The sequence below is a fragment of the Scatophagus argus genome, chromosome 3 (genome assembly GCF_020382885.2).
Source record: "Scatophagus argus isolate fScaArg1 chromosome 3, fScaArg1.pri, whole genome shotgun sequence".
Lineage (NCBI taxonomy): Eukaryota > Metazoa > Chordata > Actinopteri > Scatophagidae > Scatophagus > Scatophagus argus.
This window is the reverse complement of record NC_058495.1, coordinates 2861739-2881393: the sequence shown is the minus strand read 5'-3', so window position 1 is coordinate 2881393 and position 19655 is coordinate 2861739. Positions and strand designations below refer to the sequence as shown.

General features: G+C 40.4%; 1 protein-coding gene across 15 annotated transcripts in view; it reads left to right on the top strand.

The window, feature by feature from the left end:
* The window catches only part of nfasca (neurofascin homolog (chicken) a), a 121293-nt gene that overhangs the window by 46910 nt on the left and 54728 nt on the right, over positions 1-19655 (top strand). For all 15 annotated transcript variants that reach the window (XM_046381333.1, XM_046381340.1, XM_046381380.1 and 12 more), the window contains exon 2: positions 16042-16105. The gene's annotated coding sequence lies outside the window, so the exon portion shown is untranslated. The remainder of the gene's footprint in view (positions 1-16041; positions 16106-19655) is intronic.

Below are 19655 nucleotides of genomic sequence, written 5' to 3'. Positions count from 1 at the left end.
AGAGATGAAAATAAGAGAGCGAGAGGTGGAGAGAGGAGACAAATGTTAAAGAAGGTCAACACCCAGATTTGCTTGATTCCAGGTGGGAATACAGATGTTGTGCCCATGAGCCAGGTGCTTAACCTACATTACTGCACAGGCATCCATCTGTGTGTGTGGTGTATGTGTGGGATATAAGGCCTTGGGACAGGTCTGTCTGTTAAATTTTGACACACATTCAAAGAAACTACCATGATACTGAGAGTGTTTGGGCATGTGTGTGCCGTTAGGTCAGGACTGTGCGCCGCTGTGTGCGTTTGAGGACGGCGAATGTAACGTGAAAATTATTTGTCGTCTGTCCCTTCTGCCTCATCATCCTGTTCCTGGAAAAAAGTTATGAGTTTAATGACTGGGAGTCAAGTTGTAATTTTTAAATTGATTCAACCCGCAGAAACAGCACCAGTAGCACCAAAAGAATACGGATGAAGATAAAGATAAAATGCAAAACATACACAAAGTCTAATGATGAACCTTCATGTCATGGATTTAAATATTAGCACATGTTTGACCATTGCTAAAACCCATTAGTTAAGAACTGAAGGAAATCTGCCCAGGATGTGATGCAGGTGTGCATTATGGCTTGCTGAATGAACTGACACATATGTAGGTCTGGGTGCCTGGGTCAGCTAAAGATTGAGACAAAATGAAAGTAGGCAGACTTGAAGATTGCTCCTGTAAATAATGAAACAGTAAATCTGTTCTACGAGCACATCTGTGTGGGGCTTTTTTTTTCTTTTCAATGTATCATAAATCCATCATCGTAAATGGGGAGTTGGATGCCCTCAATCTAAAAATGCAATTTGAGGATGACTTGTTCTCATGTATTTTTCCACTCAATGACTCTCTTGATTGGTTCAGTTTCAGGGCTCAGCTTGCCATTGGCCATTGCTCCACTCAGTCGTGAAATGGTTCCTTTAATTTGTGACCAGTGCTCCTACTGGGATAGCCTTTGTATGAGCTTCTCTCGTCTGAATTTACTCAATAACCAGGATACAACATATGGATAAAGATGATATATGCTTCAACATTACTTTATTTATCCAAGTGATTTATTTTAATTCCTCATTGTGTTTGTTATAGCACAAAATGCTTTAGATAACAAAATAGATTATCAATACTACATTTAAAATGACTGGCTCCAGTGTCTTTGAAGATCTCACACAGTGGCCCGAAGAGGACATGTTCATGCGGCAATGTGCGGTGTGCCCCAGGAGACACTTCTTGGTACACTGATATTTGCTGTAAACATGTTTCTACCTCATTCCACAGTTGAGAAGTATGCTCAATTTTAGAACATCTCTCACTAACATTACAAAAATCTGAGTCCTCTTTGAGTTTCAGATACAGTAAACCATGCTTTTATGCTACAACACCAAGCACTGTGTTGCCTTAGACTGCAGCAGCTTTGCCCCTGCATCCACATTAAGTGTACGGGCAAAATTTGACATTTGTGAGACGACGTCTGACATCTTTAACACATCCTTTTTTTGCGTTTCTTTTCATGTTTTCTATTGGGTGGTTTACACACCTAAAACAAAACCTCTGTAGGGTAGATAAATAATGCCAAGACAACTGTCTGTCACTTTCGGGGGGAACACTAGGACAGCTTTTCTAACCTCCAGTAATTAATTACTCAATTTGAATGCTGGTGTAAAGCTGTACAGCTGTAAATAACCTCATTTGTATATATTTTGTCAGACAGCGCTGTGTCTTAATGATGATGTGATTAGATTTCCAGCTACAAGGGATGAAGAAGAAGAAGAGATTTAGGCATTTCCCTACTGTGTCCATGTTCCAGTCATAGTGGAAATCTGGCTGGGCGTAGTCACACTAACCTCTTTTCACTGACTTTTTGTTTCCTGTAGGATTAGCTTAGAACTATTGTTGTTGCTCCTTGACTTTGGAATAGCTTTTCTCAAAATCTCAAAGACAAAATCAAGGAAAAGATCTGAATACATTTATTATTGTCTGTAGTTTCTGTATTCTCTGTTTTCTGTGTTTCTTCTGTCCTGTTTCTGGAGTGCATTGTGACTATAAATTTAGCTGTTTACTTACTGAAATCTGTGATTCATACTCACTTCTTTGTGTATGAAATCTTTCCATGAGACAGCCTGTTGTCTCCTTTTAGGAACGTGTGTGTCTTTTGTGTGTGGGTGTGTGTGTATTTTGTACCTGATAGATTTCTCCAAAGTGTTAATTAGATTTGTCAGCAGCTCCAAGTACTCCACCAGCCCTCACGCTGTTTTATAAGCAGACGCACACACACATACACACACTCTTACAGACTTAGCACCCCCCCTCTCCAAAAAAAACAGGTTCTTATAAAAGTGTACGCACACGCACACCATCAACCTGCCTAATCCCCTTAAATGTGTGTCCCTCACAGACGTACAAAGATACACATTTATCACACCTTTTAAGCACTCCACCAGAGCGGTAATCACTACGCACACACTTGCACACTGATATGTCAGTCATTTTAACACCATGGACCCACGGGAGGGGGTGGGGTGGGGTGGGGTCTTTCCTCACAGTGATCACACGTGCATGCGCACTCGTGCACTTTATCAAGCACACATGCACTCACAGTCATACTCACACTGAACTGTTGTGTCAAGAAAAAGCCAGATAAGGACATGAGGAGCTGAGAGAGGCTGAGTCAAAGAGGACATGTTGTTGTTCACAAGGAAATTTTATATATTCTGGATACTATCTATATATTATATACCAAATATAACCTGGAAATAGGATTCAAAATGATAATAACAACATGACAATAAATGAGAGAGGATAATGGAAATGGTAATGGATAATGGAAATCTGTTAATAATTCCTGGTGGCTTGAAAATGTATGAGACTGATCTCAGACCAGCTGTGTTTTCCATTGGAAGAGATGAAGGAGAGATGGAAGGGACAGATGTAATATCAGCCTACATAATGAATGAATAGAGAGGGAGATAAGGACATTGAGGTTTCTGTCCCTATAGGTGGACACATGTCTGATAATGGACTTAATGTCATTTACATTTGTCTGTGAAAGAGGAAGAGAAAAAGACTGGAGACCTGGGAAAATGAAATTTGGTGGTATAATTACGCCAGAGAAATAGGACAACTATGTGTGTGTGTGTGAGCGAGAGGCTGCAGAACAGGCCAGCCAATAGCAGAATTACTTAAATTACCGTGGTAACCTCAAGGCAGATGGGCCCATGCTGGCAAATTAGACCTGGTGGCCAAGCCTACAATGCAACATACACACTCATGCACACACACACACCAGTGCATCTAACACACACACACACACACACGAGAAAGAGACAGATTTAAGGATCTGGTTCAGTGTGGTTATTATTGTTTTTGTACTGGATTTGTACAGAAACATTTTCTAGTTGAATGGTACAGCTCTGAAGCTAGAATGAAATAAATTGAAACTGAATTTTTTTTTTCCAAACACAACACAAAAGAGGACTATGCGTCTATAGGGCCTGGTAACCAATGAATTCCACAGTGGATACTTTACTGTCCAATAAGAAACCATGCTCTAAAGATTCAGAAGGAACCCTCATCTTAGTATGGCCCACATTAGAAAATCAGGGATCAAGTCAATACATTTTTAGTGCTCAGACACTGGGGACATCTGATCCAGCCAGTAAAGCCAACCTTTTACTTTTTTGGCATCTTGGTGAATTTTAAGAAAAAGAAAACAAAATAAGTTTTTTTTAGATAAAATCCGCTGATAAAATCCAGGAAAAGAGTGAGCGTGGCAGCTACTTTTGAACTGTGGAATACCACGTTTTCAGTGGAACTGTCCTTTAAAGCAGATATAACAGGTGAGTTCTGCATGAACACTCTTCATGACATATTAATGGATGCCCCACACATGACCTCAGTGATCCACTGGGGAATAACACATGCACATGTTACATTTATGTACAGTGTAAACTATGTACTATATGTGTGTGTGTGTGTGCCAAGTCACATTGTTATTATGAGTATTAGCATGACTTTTTCTGTAATGACATACATCAGTTTGCCTGAAGCTTTTATTACCTCCAAGATACTTGGTACTGTATGTGACAAAGGTTGAAGTGGCTCAAACAGCATGTTGAAGATAAGAATGTGCTGCTAGCAGAGGGAAAATATATAAAGTGAACAAACTTGTGTGCAGCTTATACGAGCTTATACACAAAATATGACAAAGTGTTTAGAATCCAGACAGCACCGTGTTAGATTCATGTTTATTCATTCGCTCTTTCACTAAGTCACTTGGGAGCCTACCAGGCAGCCTGCTTGCTTTTCAGCATTCAGAAATGCTGGCTTTGTACTAAGAGTAGGGGTGGCAAAAAATTAATATCACAATCTATTTAATGACAATCACAGTGCATAAACTGCAGTCTTTTCTCTACAAATTTAATGTCTTGTAGACCATAGCCAGACTTGAAATAATTTACAAACCTCTCTATTTACACCATTAAAAGACAGTTGTCATCCCCCATGCCGCTAGCTATGGTTCATGTTGCGTTATTTACAATACGTCAGAGCCACATGAAGTAATTAAATTCAGTCAGCAAAGCTAATTTGGTTGACTACATCACTCTGTAGGTGTGTTTATGTAGTGCAGATCTATTATATGAAGTTTGGAAACAGAAATACAAAGACATTCAATATCATGACCTGTATGATTCTGAAAAAGTATGTTGTGAACTCCTTCAAGATCAATGTCCATCTGAAACTGTCACATTGCTCACCCCTAACTGAGATGGACTTGTCTTTTTGTGTTCAGAGAGATGAAGACAGAGTGTAAGGCGATGAAATATGACTGTAGGCTATTATTATGGGGTGCATCCAGTTCCTAAGTCAGGTCTAGGGTGTGTGCACACACACATACACCCACTCACCCACACACATCCACATCCACATTCATACACTGATACACAATCCAGCTGGTGGCCAGACTTTGAAATGATATACAGTACGCCTTTTCTGGCTTTGTGAATTTGGCCTTTGTTGTTTTAAAACACACACACACACACACACACACACACATACACACTGATAAAACACTGTGATTGCACTTTTGCTCTTCCTCTCTCTCCCCTACACCCACAGGCACACACACTCCTCAGATACAAAGCTTTGATAATGGCAACCATACCTCCAGCCTCGCACTCCCACTGGGGTTGGGCTCCCTATTCACCTCCTCCTCCTCATCTTCATCCCTTCTACCCCCAACATCATATCTCCTCCTTCTTCCCCCCACCTCCATCTCTCCTTCCCCTTGTGGGGCTGTTGCTAAGGAGCCCTGTTGACCGGGGAGTTTTCTCATTGGACAAGAAGGAACGGAGGTGGAGGAGAGGAGAAAAAAGGAAGTTAAAAAAGGAGGAGGGATGGAGGAAAGGAGGAGTTGTGGGGGTTGCTGGAAGGGCCGATGGTTGGAGGAGGAGCACAAAGTGAGATCCAGATGTGCTAATGAAGTGGCGTGGTGAACTGACACGGTGGAAAAGATGGGATGGATAGACTGATGGATGGATGGAAAAAGTGAGAAGTGAATATAGAAAAAGGAGCGATGAAACGGGTTAAAAAGAAAACGCGAGCAGAGAGCGAGTTTTGCGTTAGACAATGCAGAGAAAGCAAATATGGTGAGCTCGTGTTGGCAAAGAGAACAAAAGATTGACAGAGATGAGATAAAGGAGAGGAGAAGGAGGATAAAGGAGGAGAGGGAAAGAGGGAGAGGTAATTTAAAACAGGATGGGGAGTGTGGGCAGCGGGGAGGGAAGAGAGAGAAGACCCTTTCATTTATTTTGGCTGGCACAAAGGAACATCACCTCTGGAGACAAACACACACCCTTCCTTGTATTACTACACGTGTGAGGGAAGATGGAACCACGTTGCCATTGGTGGTTCCTTTACCAACATTAACCTGAGACTAATTCTAATCACAAAAGAGTCACACGCCCATAACTGCATGGCAATTCTCATTTCCATTTCACGAAGATGCTGCAACTCTCTCCCCATTTACATGCACAGTAAAGGTATTCTGCCTGTCAGACAGCAATTTGCTTATACCTACTTTAATTGATTTAAAAATTAACTTGTGTCATGTATCAGTTTAATCATTTAATTCATTTGCCAATTACAAATTCAAATATTTTTTTTTTCCAGTGTAAGGATTATCTTTTTTCCTTTTTTACTGAATATCTTTGGGTTTTGGATTGTTAAAGAGGTTTTTTTGGGACAGTTTATAGTAATTAATAAGGCCAAAAAATATTGGCAGATTAAGTCATTGTTAAAATAATTGTTATGGTCTGCATATACAATGTTAAAATACCCTTAACATAAAGCATTACACTGATCGGGGTTACTCTGATTACACTGATAGGGGTGCATCTGCTGTTGCAGTCACGAAGATCGTATCTCTACTCATTTGAAAAAATAGAATTTCGGATTTGATTAAAAATGACATGCACGTATTGAATGAGATACAAGAGTTAATTTAGGTGTTATTGTATGAAAAATGATAGGGAGCGAGCAGATGAGATGAAATAGTTCGCTAGAAGTGGACAGACTGTGGAAATAGACCACTAAAACCAATGGATAAATGGTTGATGCTTAGCTTTTTCCACACCATGTGGTTGTTCAGCAAATACAAAGTTGACCATACTGAAGAAAACATTGACAGTTCAGGAAAATATATAACATGTAATTGGTAAAGGGGTATTTTGTTGATCAGATAAGCCTGTCTGGGAACGTCTTACACAATTGGCCACTGGTACATATTAGCTTGCAGTAACGCTAACAATGACAAAGATTAAAAGAAAAAAATGAAGCTAATGTTAGCTTGTGTCAGCCCACAGGTATTTTGTCCATACTGGGCAATGCTGCAGTACACTGCCAACATTCACAGTCCACAGCCTTAAAATAAGTGGGGAAATCCTCTTGTGTGTGCGTGTAAATGGGTATTTCTAAAAACAGAGCTTTTTCTATATTTTTTGGCCTTTTCCTAAACGTTTTAGATCACAAATGTATGTGGGTGCCTGTTGTGTACTTACAAAGGCAGCCCACACATTGTATCACCAAAGTGATGAAGGAAGACTTTGGGAAACCATGAATGCTTGGACTATCAGTTATCAGTGTGTGTGTGTGTGTGTGTGTTAATGATGATTAGTTTTGAGGCATCAGTATTTAAAAGTCTAGAACTGCTCACGATGCAGTTTGCAAGATTGTCCAATAGCAACACTTGTGACAAGTTTAACATACAAAGAGCATTTGTAGTTCAGAGTTATCTCAAGGAAATTCAATTGAATGCAACTGGACTTAGTTATTTGTCTTTGAAGACGGTTCACCTCTTATCCAAGAGGCTTCATCAGTTCATGAACTGATGAAGCCTCTTGGATTTCCTTGAGATAACCATGACCTGGATGAATGAGAATATTCACAGGCTTAGTTCAGAGTTGTTTTCATTGAGATTTCAGTTGTGAAGTGCAGGATCATGTTCAGAAGTGTTCCATTTACAGTTGGAAAGATGTTTGGCAAAATATATGAACCCTTTACAACTAAATGATGTCATTCACGGTGACATTTTATTGATGCTGACCTGTTGTATTTAGCACAGACCGGTATGGACTCACCATGATCTTAAGAATCACCAGTCAGTTCATATCAGTGTCATAATCAGCCTTTACATGTACAGTGGTTCACTATCTGAACAATCCTTTGTGTCTTTGTAAGGTCATTTACTCTTCACCAAGTATGGAAGCACACACACGCACATACACACGCACAGGTAGAGAGCGTTCAGTGAGGATTCAGCCTTAATAAGCCATTTCGAGTGGAGCACAGCTACAGCAGTCCTGTCAGAAGCCTCTGGCTGAGCCTCAGAGCCGACCTAACATTTATTTAACCTCCAGCCGGCTGCAGCCCTCTCATCTGCTGTAGTGCATGCTCACTGATTCACAACTAGAGCTGTCTGATGGCTGCATAGGGTCGGAGCTGGATACTTTACAATGAAAAGAATATTGCCTCATATTGAAGTAACTTTCATATAAAAATAACACCAAAATATGACTCTGGCCACAAAACTATACAAAGGAATGGTTAAATCAAGTATTGAGTGGTCCTTTTTTTTAATATCACAAAGCTTCTTATAGTGCTGGGTGTTCACCATCACCATATAAGGGCTATTTTAAAAGGTGTTTGGGTGGCTGCCAGCTCCCAGTGGGTGGGTGTGGTTTTTGACTGGGAACAGAGTGCCTGGAGGGATCACTAAATGGCCTCTTTGTATGTCATGAATACGTGATGTCGTGACAAAGGTGAGGGGGGGACGTCTTTAGTGTGATTTAAATGTCAGCGGGAGGTCTTCAATATTTCAGGTGAATTACGGAGGAGTCGTGTGGAAACACACCAAACTAAAAAACTGTCAGGAAGCCTTGCTGCAAACAGGTCCAGGTGATTATATGTATGTATGTATGTTTTCTTCACAGCAGGATATACAGACACTATAGCAAATAACTTTTATTTTCAGAAATGAAAACATTAAATATTGGTTTGTTGGCCATAATTCTGACTGTTAAGGCACTCAAATACTGACATATTATAAGACACATAAATAACACAAATGCTCCATTGTGTGCCAAGGCAAGTGCTGGCCAATCACAGCACAGTAGGGTGGGTCTAGGCAGAAGAGTCTTAGTGGACATGAAAAAACAAAAAACATGATAGCAGCTGGTGCAATGCCAACATTTCCCAGGTAAAGCTCTGGAATTTCTGTTTTGCCAGTTGAAGCAGTAGACATTGACTGTTTTATGTTATTGTTTGGGTCACCGAGGAAGTCGCATACCAAACTGTCCATCCTATGGCAAACGTCAGTGCTTTTATATGTGACCAGGCAGATAAACTGCCCTGTTGAGAAGTGTTTTGTAGTCTTCATTCTCATTCCTTGTTTTCTCCTCCCTATTCTGTCTGCTCTATGCCGCTGATATTTTCCTTTAATCACTTTAAGAAAGAATTTCCCTTCGAGGATAAATAAAGTAATTCGGATTCGGAATACAGCTCACGTGGAAACATTTCATTAGCAACCCCTCAGCACATTTCTTTTGTTATTATTTACCTTCTGTAAGAAATTGAAACACTTGTCAGTACTACATCTTTGTGTTTCTCTCTTTACTTTCTTTAACCTCCCGTCTTCCTCTCTCCTCTGACACCACATCTTCTCTGTCTCTCATCTCCACTCCATCTTTAACCTCTTTCCCTCTTGTTCTCCTCCCTCAGCCTCCTGTCTGTCTGCCCCCGTCCTGTCTTGTGGATGTGATGTGTAGAAACTGACAGGGGGTAACAAACTGATTGGGTTTCCCCCGACTGTGGCTTTGGTTCACAGCTCTGGAAGAGCTGCAGAGGATTTAGATGGCTTGGCATGATGTGGTTTTGTTGTCTGCTCTGCTTGTTCTGTCTTGTGTAAAAGTTTTTTTTTGTGTACATGCTTAAAAACATATAGTGTGATTGTGGATGTCACCTGGTTAGAATTAATGAAACTACATATAGTAGATAAGGGTTAGACTAAGACAGGGATTGTGGCTGATATTGATCTTTTATGAAAAACTGACACCTGATATAATGGATATTTCCCATTCCACGGATTATAGTGGTCAAGCTGTCCTCCAATGCCTGTGGTGTGCAGTCTGCAATTGCAAGATGTATGGTGTATTGGATCATTTTCACAGAGGACATCACGACTTGTCACAGAAAAATAAGCACAAGTGCAGCAGGTAACAGCAATGATGGCTCTGTTCCATTTTTTTGTATCAGAAAGCAATGACAATGAATGATATCAGAGCCCTGGTAGGAAATATGTGATTAGATGAAGCCATGCCACAAAATTAGTAGTTACACTCATGTTTAACAGGTTAAAATGTCTGCAACTTTAAACCCATTTCAGAGTGGGACAACACGATGTTAAAGTTTGGTTAGCTTTGTGTTAAAATTACTACTTTGTTAATGTAGAGGGTAGAGAAGGTAGAGGACCTTCGTCATCATGATTACATTAATAAACATAATATAATATATAATCATGGTGAAAAGAAACCATGCAAAACGAATGGTGGTCTCCCTTGTCTAAGTCGGATGCCCTTTTCATATAAGCTGTGTGAAGTACAGTAATAGCTCTTCTCCACATAAGACACTGAATGGAAGATAACGTGTGGCCATTTTCACACATTTTGCTTATGATTCTTCCAATTTCCTGAAAGTTCCAGGTATTTTCAGGGTTTGCTGGCATTGTGATTGACAGCAGATGTGATATTAAATCACAAAAAGGATGACAAATGATTACAACAAAAACCATAACAGTTGCCTCCATTTCAAACCCTGTCCTCTAGCAATTGTCTTTATATACAGTATAATAAATATGGACAAAGTACAGGATTTTGATACTGGAGCGTGGGGTTTGCATCCTGAGTAACCGGTCACTGACAGTGAAATAAATGGGTTACTGGTTGTTAAGTATCTGAAAGGGAACTAAAGGAGCTATACGTGAACTGTAGAAGTAGTACTACAGCAGTAGCAGTAGTTATATTGATGGGTCTCATGGTGCTCAACAGAGTCAGAAAACACTAAGTATACAGAATGTTGCACTTTTGTCATCAACATATTCTACCTTCGTTGCACAGGTCTGTCTAACCGTGCTGATGACAGGTCTTACAGGTGTTCCCAGTGCTGCAGGTGGCAGCCATCATTTATTAAGAAGCCTCATAAAAGAGGCTGTGTGGACACAGGAAGTGCTTCTGCTCACATCACTCCAGGAACACTGGGATTGATTTATCTGGGATTGAGCCGCAGGGTGCTTCCCTTCAGGGTTGGAAACACACACACACACACACACACACACACACACACACACACACACACACACACACACACACACACACACACACACATATTTGACAAGTCAATCTACTTAGCCTTCTCTCTCCATTTAACAGCTTCCCCTTTCTTCCCTTTCATCTCACCCTCTTGCTTGACCTTCTGGGACATCTTTTTCTTTCTTTATCACCTCTCTTTCTTTTTGTCCATCCTTGTCTTCCCCTCCTGTTCCTTTCTTTTCTGTCTTGCTTTAAAATAATATACCAGTGAACCTGCTCGTCTTCCCACTGCATCCCCACTTCGCCTTCTCTCCTGTTCCACTCTCTCTTTCCATTCGTCCATTATTTCCCTTTCGATTAAAAGTAGGTCACTCTGCAACATCAAGCTGCAGCTCCTGCCATGCATGACATCCACATATACACACGTATTGCCTGGCAACCACGCGTTCACCCCGCACCCCCTCCATCCTCCATCCTAGTTTCCTCCATCTTGCTTTCCCTGGAGGAGGTGCTCAGTGCAGAGGGCTGGGTTTGCAATCTGACACCGCTTTGTTTTGTTCCTGCTCTGCTTACCATACAAGTGCTGAGGGTTAATTGAGCTGAGCTTTGTGGAGAAAAGGAGGGTTAATTTCACACCAGCATACATCATGTCTATTTAACTGTTCATCGGAAGGGTTTGGTAACATAGTACAGTGCTGAATCTAATCTAAACATTCTAATGGGAAAATATTTCCTGTAGAGATGAGATATAGAAATTAAGGCTTGATTTAATTGCTTATATTAAAAGTTTTTTCCAAAATAAATTAATTGTTATCATTATGACAGAGGTCACAGGTCTGGGTCTGTATTATGTGTTCGTTGAGTCCAAAAACTCTGGAGGTAGACATGCTGAACAGTGAAGAGAGTTAGGAAGCCATGTTTGCTCTTTGTATGTTTTCTGATTGGATTTTTGTCATTAGCACAGAATTGTTCAGTCAGCCATCTGTCTTATCTCAGATTTCACATCCCCATAAAGCACATAAATGAGTTCACGCTTTCAACTACATAACCACATAGGAATAACGTCGCCACTGACCTAATCAGAAAATATTTTCATGATGGATGACGAGCATAAGAGAAAGATTCTGACTGTTGATTCTCATAAATAAATTCAGTTAATTAAAGTCAGTGACTGCATATTATGTCATTACACACAAACATGAACACAACAGCTTCCTTACTTTCCCCAATTATTCCATCAGCTCCTGAGAGTGGTTGTCATGGCAACCCCTGTAAAGCTCATTTATACCAAGGAAGTGATGTCATTGTTATAGAAAATTCCCCCTCAACCTGTGACCTTCTACTATGTTTATTAGCCATTGTGTGTGTGTGTGTGTGTGTATGGCACAGTAATTGACTACTGGGTTCAAAGGCCATAGCCAGAGGGTGAATAGGAGGCTGGTGGGTGGAAGGTAATATGCATGTATGGAAGTGAACACACACACACACACACACACTCACACACTTCTGGGACAGTCATTAGTGAAATGGTGAGTACTAGACCTGTTATAGATCAGCAGGGAATAGCAGGTGATAGACTGGACATGAAAGTGCCCACATTGGCAAACACACACACACACACACACACACACACACACACACACACACACACAAACTCCTTATTGTCCCATGAGGCTGTTAAAAGCAGGTCAGAGAAACTACATTGGGGTGTGTTTGATGGAGAACAACATCAGAATCAGTTTTTTCTTTATTCACTTCACACATTTGCTATAGACTGCACTATGTACAATGTTCTATGTACAGTCTGCTTGGAAACACACCCTGTTTACTGTTGGACATTTCATTTAGACAGAGCTGGTATTCTGTATTCTGAGTTAACTATAGCGGGATGATTTTCTTTTTCCCTCCTAATACTACTGCTGATATCTGAACCTCTTCATTGGGTGATACTGAGTAGGTGTTCCCAATGTGTGTGTGTGTGTGAAGTATGAGCAAATAAATACAGAGGATGAATGCTATAAAACTTTGTTTTATTGTTGAGTCTATAAAAAAGGAGGACATGAAAGCCCCTCAAAAGCGAAGCCCCAACATTTGAACTGACCCGCAGTGGCTGGCTCAAGAACAGGTCATAAACCCCTCCACCTCAGTGTTAGCAGAAGAGACATAGGTCAAACTAAAAACTCAACGCACATGTCAATTATATTTTTCCCATCAATTCAATTTATTTATATAGTGCTAAATCACGGTCTAAGTTATCTCGTGACACTTTCCAATTAGAGCAGGTCTAGACCAAACTGTTTAATTAAAGTGTAATATAGAACTTATACACGTCACTTGCCGTTTATAGATATTGGATACTTGAGTACTAAAGAATTTGTTAAGTTACATACAGGTGTGTAGGACAATGGACAAGTTTATCTTCATTTGAGACAATGACTTGATTTAAATTTGTGATATTGAAATGAACATTAGACTCAATGCTAACATTTTAGCATGCACTTTGTTGTATGATAGGAAGTACTGTATATAAGCACATAAATGGTTGTTATTTTTTGTCCTCAGCACATTATACCTACACCTTATTATTTTTTCAATAATCCTACTATTAATTTAATCATATTCACATTCCATATCAGGTGCAAAACATTCAAATCAATTCAGTAACTAGAGAGAAAGTGTATTTGGTCCTGAGACTAAACCCCAGCCCTGTGGAAATATTAAGCTAAATACGAACCTCCACAGAGCAGCTGGCTGCAGCTCTCTTATGATCTGACATGCTGTGGGTGTCCTGCTGATCAAGCTGATTGAGATGGTAGCTGGATATCGCTCATCAACCAGCAGCAAGCATCTAAACTCATCATATATAACAAAATGGGCAGGCCAAGCAGCCAACATCAACTGCTAATATAAAGTGAGTATATAATAGTATAAATTGGACTAGACTATTGTAGACTACTTCAAAATAACATCCATATTCAGTGCTACAATTCTACTATATTTTTTCTACTTCTGGTAGGCTTTTGCATCTTAATTTCCTGAAGGTTTCAAACTTAATTCATGACTGCCATGCAGTATCAGCAGCAACCTTCGTGGCCAACGGTGACATGATCGTCATAGTTCAGTGAGTGGGACCATTTACACTCAGCTATGCAGGCCAAAATAATGAGAGTGCGGACCATGTAGTGGGGATTGTGTTTTTAACTGTAGCCACTGCCGCACTCATTTTTAAAACAATTGCCTTTTTTTGACATTGTGCTGCTGCACTGGTCAGGTCAGTTTTGGCTCAAAGACAGTGTTGATGGGGTGAAGCTGGGTCAGGTTCAGAACTTCAGACATGTTCCCAGGCACAGCGAAGACAGCGCTGAACAAGATGACAAGGAGAGTGTCTGCTGTGCATGTCAGGAGTATCACACAGCGCGGCTGTCTTACACACAAGTAGGGCATACTACTACTGTGCCCTTTGGCAATGCACTTAACCCAGTTAAACATGTCTCCCCCAGCTGTTCGATACGTTGCATACTGTAGTCGGAGGAGGATGTACTTCTTAAACACACACTGGATGAACTCTTTAGTCATCAGATTGAGTTAAAGATGATGTAACACATTATAGATTGTGATATTTTGAATGTTTAACCACTCTAAATATACTTTTTATAATGCAGCAGACTACACTGATTGATGCATTATATTATACAGTATAAAGCCAGCATATCTGTGGAGTCTTCATTACATTAGGTTAATGAGATAGGCCTAAAATAGCTCCCAGAAAAGGCACACGAAAAGAACATTTTTTATGTTCGGCAACATCTTGTAGTATTCAGAGAAGATATGGATGCTCAGAACTGTAACCGAATGAGACAGAAGCTCAGCCTGCATGAGACCAACTGAGCTCCAAGACCAGAAACAGAAACCAGGACACTGTGGATTTCACCACCAGCTGGTAGTTTGAGGTTTGTTGTTGGATTTTGTTGTCAGGTTCCCAAAGTGTGTTTTTTTTATGTACAGGTATTATATGTGTTACGTATTATTGTATTATATATTTTAAGAATAACAACAACAAAATTAATTTATAAAACAAGTACAAGCTTGAAAGCAAAGTTTTCCTCTCTGAAAATATAGTGGATTCTGAGTAAAACTGTTGTATTTATCAATCAGTGCTGTCACTTAAAAGAAACAACAACAACAGAATCAGTATTGATTGTTGGTGTTTTAAAATGACCAGCCTGCGCTCTCTTTGAGACTATCGCTGCTGGGTGACAGCTGGGAAGAGTTTAAACAAACTTGGAGGATAAAAAGCGAGCTGAAACATAACACACTCGAATCTGTGATGGAACTGTCTGCTACCCAGTTGCATTGTGGGTGATGTAGATTCCCAGCTTTTGATACAATTATAGTACAATGATAAACTAATTTTGCAGTTTAACAGTAACAGAGAATGAATAACGTGTGCGTTTGAGGTGTGGCTGGTACAGCTAAGTGCATGGGCAAAGAAACTGTGTGAAACGGGTGGTTTTATTGCATTCACTGTAGTACAAACTGTACTGGAGATACAGCGTGTGTTTTATATTCCCACAGAGGCTTTTCCATAGACCTCCAGGCAGGCAGACTGTGTGTTACACTGTGTTTCTATGTGTGTGTGTGAGTGTGTGCGAACAACAAGGACAAAAAGTAAGAGGGAAAGAGCATTCTGTGATCCTAAGGGCAGCGTTTGGCATACAGACGCGCTCTTTGAAAGCACAAGCACACAGTTGAAGAAACAACACTGCTGCAGACAGTCCTGAGGCGTGTGTGTGTGTGTGTGTGTGCGCTTGCTGCTGTCTGCTTCTTCCTGCCCTCAGACTAACAAAGACCAATGAGCAATCAGCACATCTGACTGCAGTCTACGCTCCAGACTTATTTAGTGCAAACTGTCTCTCTTTGAACAACAAACTTAAGCTCCTTTAGCTGTAGAATTATTCAGAATTACATGATGGCCTGTGAAGGAGTCCAGCCACAGTCACCCACAGCCTCTCATATGATCGCCTAGTTCGACTCTGCATCTGCAAGCTTCCCCTTTCGACTGATTAATGAACTGTACATTGTCATTTGTTTTCTCAGCAGGATGCGAGAGGCTGTAATATTGGTTTTTTTTGTTCTCTTTGTGTCTCATCAGGTCTGCTAAGTGGTCACGACTGAGTGGGCGGGCAAACGGAAGATAAGTGTCCACATCATTGAACGTAAGTCAGTGCTGCGTGTTAGACGTGAGTATTCACTCCAGACGGTGTGAGTTACTGTATTCATAATGTGCACTCACGTATTTGCTGTGTAAAAGATGCTTGATTGCCATTTGTACAGTTACTCATTCACTCATATGAACTGATGTTTGATGTCTGATCCATTTCCCTGATCCATTTCCTTGTTAAGACACTCACACATCAAGATTTTCTCTCTGCTTTTATGTATTTTTTTGTGTGTATCCGTGTTGTCAGTGTTAAGGGGCTGTGATTCCCTGTGGCTGTCGGGTTGCGATGTGACTGCCGACTTGCTTGTAACTTACTTTATTTATGCGTGTGTGCAGGGCTCCCAGCAGCCATGACAGTATGTGTTGTTGAGGGTAATTGTGTGTGATGGGTGGAGGGTTATTTTTGGGGTGTTTGTAGAACAGAATTGGTGATGCTTTGGGTACATATGGAGGTCATAGGAATGGTTGACGGGGCAGTGAACGTGTTAATGCCTCCAGCTTTGCCACGGTCTGAGAGAGATAAAAAAGGACTTGGCAGGGGGAATGTACTGGGTTTGTATTTAGAACAAACTTTTTTTTTTAAAGGTAAAATAACTGGATTCCTCCCAGGCTGCTGATAATATTTTATAGAGTTTTTGTTAAATAATTGTTGTAAAAAATCATATGAGGAATTAAGTGGAAAAAATACTTAGTGTAACATGGATCTATATGACCTAATGAATAAGTGAGTAATATGTAAAATGTGAATCACATTAAGAAGTGAGAGCAAAGAGTGAGATTTATTGTTACTCATGAGGTCCTCCACTCCACTAACAAAGTGTTAATTTTCAAAGTTGCAGTTTGGTTTATCCTCTAAGAATGATTTTCTGATTCAATTAAACTGTTGAAAGAACATTAGTTGCCAGCTATTTTGATAACCAAATGGTTTCAGTTTTTAAAACAAAACTGTCAAACATCTGCTGGTTCCAGGTTCTTAAATGTCAGTTGAGGTTCTTCCAGGTTCTTCTTTGTCAGTCAAGGAAAGAAATAAAAAGAAATTTGAAGGTTGATTTGAAACAATTTCAAAACATTTGTTCCTTGACAGAAAAGTATTTTATAACAATAAATTGTAATAATTGAGGGTCTCACACATCATCTTGGTTAAAACCATTTTGTGGATGTCTGTAGACCCTCAATGTCTGCCCAGTTTGCCATAATGTAGCTGCTAGCAGTTCAATGAACATAGCGAAGAATGAATGTACACTCACACACACACACACACACACACACACACACACACACACACACCATTAGAAACAAAATCATTAAATGAAATTAAGGGGAAAATGGAGGGATGCATTTGCCTATTTTGGGACATGTTTACACATGCACACACACAAATCTACATGAAAAACATTTCACCGCTTCTGTCCTGCCCACCCTGTTTATCCCAGAAGAGCACCATTAGCTCTGAGTATCATCCAAATAATTCTAATGGAATCTCCCAGTGCAGTGGAACAATGGAGTATCGGCTGCTGCTACAAAGAGTGTGTGAATGTTTGTGTGTGCTGGGTGGGCCGAACTGAATGTAAATGCTCTCTCTGCACGGACAAAGAGGACGCACAACAATGAACTTAATGTGCAATTGTGCGTGGTTAAAGGAGAGGTTGACAGTAACAGTCAAAAATATGAAAATTACAGACCCATATGTACAAGTGTGTTTGAATGAATTCTGTCTGCAGAATGAGATCCATTGTAAAAGACAAAGAGGACATCCTTTGTGTCCAAATCAAAACTAAAAGTAAAACCAGCTGTTACAAATTCTTTGCAAGTCTCTGAAACCAGGGAAAATAATCCAAAAATGAGTCCAAATGAAATCCTCTGAGAGCTGATTAGGCCTTGTGTTTGGAGCTGTAATAATCAAGCCCCAGTCATGCTAATCATGCTTGCCTTCACAGTTCATTTGACAGTGAGGAACCTTCTAGCTCTTGCATTTTAAGTGGTCTCTCTTCAGAAATGTAAAACCTGCGAGGGCTATGATAAGGAAATGAGACTTAAGATCAACTGATGTATTCATTCTACACTTGGCCTGACAAGACCAGCAAATGTAATTTACTCCAGCAGACTTTACACTACCAAGGCATTTATGATGAAAACCTCTGTAGTCTAAATGTGTATTAATGACAGGGATTTCTCTCTCATTTTAAATAAGGGAATTTAAATTTTAAACAATTTCTTCAACAGTCTTATTTAGCAAATTTATGTTAATTCTCTGCAGTTTTTAGCTTGAATGGGAATGAGTACTCGACCAATGAGGGAGCCATAGTACAAGCTAACAGCATCAACGAGAGTGTAGAAGATGTCATGAGAAAAACAAAGCTGAGGGATGATCTGCAAAGTGCTGGCGAGTTAGCTGTTGGGCTAACATTTTAACTGTGCTAACAGTGCTCACTAAGGATTAATGATTTCAACTTGCTCTCATAAATATTCTTTGGTTTAAATTGTGCTCAACTTTGACTGTTTTCTGAGTGTTGTCTTACTTTTAGACTATTTGACCGGTCTAAGTTTAAACTTCTGTGTAAATGTCAGGCAATGTGGTCATCAGGAAAATCCCTAGCCACTAGTGTGTTTTTATGATCACTAACCTTGTGCCATCTGCAATTTCAGTTGGGGCTTTATTTTGGACCCTATTTTTACATTACAGTTTTTTTGTGAGTACTCGGTAACAATTTAATGTAAGTACGCCAATAGGGAAACCACTTTCTCGTTTCAAGAATGTGTTGATTTCCACTCTGATAGAAGATCAGTGAGCAGCGTTCACTGATACAAAATACTGTACACTCAAAATGCAAATGAGCATGTTAATTGTTGAATAGCCTGCAACAGTCCAGTCTGTTTGAGAAAGGAGAGACCAGACGAAATTTTATCCATTTGTCCAATGGCCTCAGAGAAGCGCCCATGAATGTAACGTTAGTACTCAGTGTGTCTGTGTGTGTTTGTGTGTGTGTGATGATAATGTGTGCCTGAATTCGTGGACCCTCAGGCTAACCTGAGGTAATTCTGACCTGGTTGTGTTCTGGCTAGACTATTAGGTCACCTTGTGTGTGTGTGTGTGTGTGTGTGTGTGTCTGTGTGTGTGTCAGCATGGGTAAACTATGTTAGGTCAACCAGAAATGTGAAACAACTTTGAGTGCAACAGTCGGGCACACACTGCCAAAGCGAAGCTGGCAGCTTAGTGCAGGACTTGTGCATGAATGTTTGTGACCCGCAGACTGACCCTTGAAACCCCGAGCCACTACCACAACCAGACTCTGTCGTGCTGATGCTGCCCTGTGACTGGGCCCTTGAAACAATGTCATCTAGTGACAGTGTGCTGTGGTAAATCGTCCTGAGGAGAGTGTACACAACCCTGTGTCTCCTCCAGTACACTTGAAGTCAGCCACTTCCACCATCCACCACCATCCTGCTGGAGTACAACATTTGGACTCTATGAGACTCTAGAAGTAGTGGGCTGATTTATCAAACATGGGGCATCAGGAATGAAAACAGGCATTGAGTATGACAAT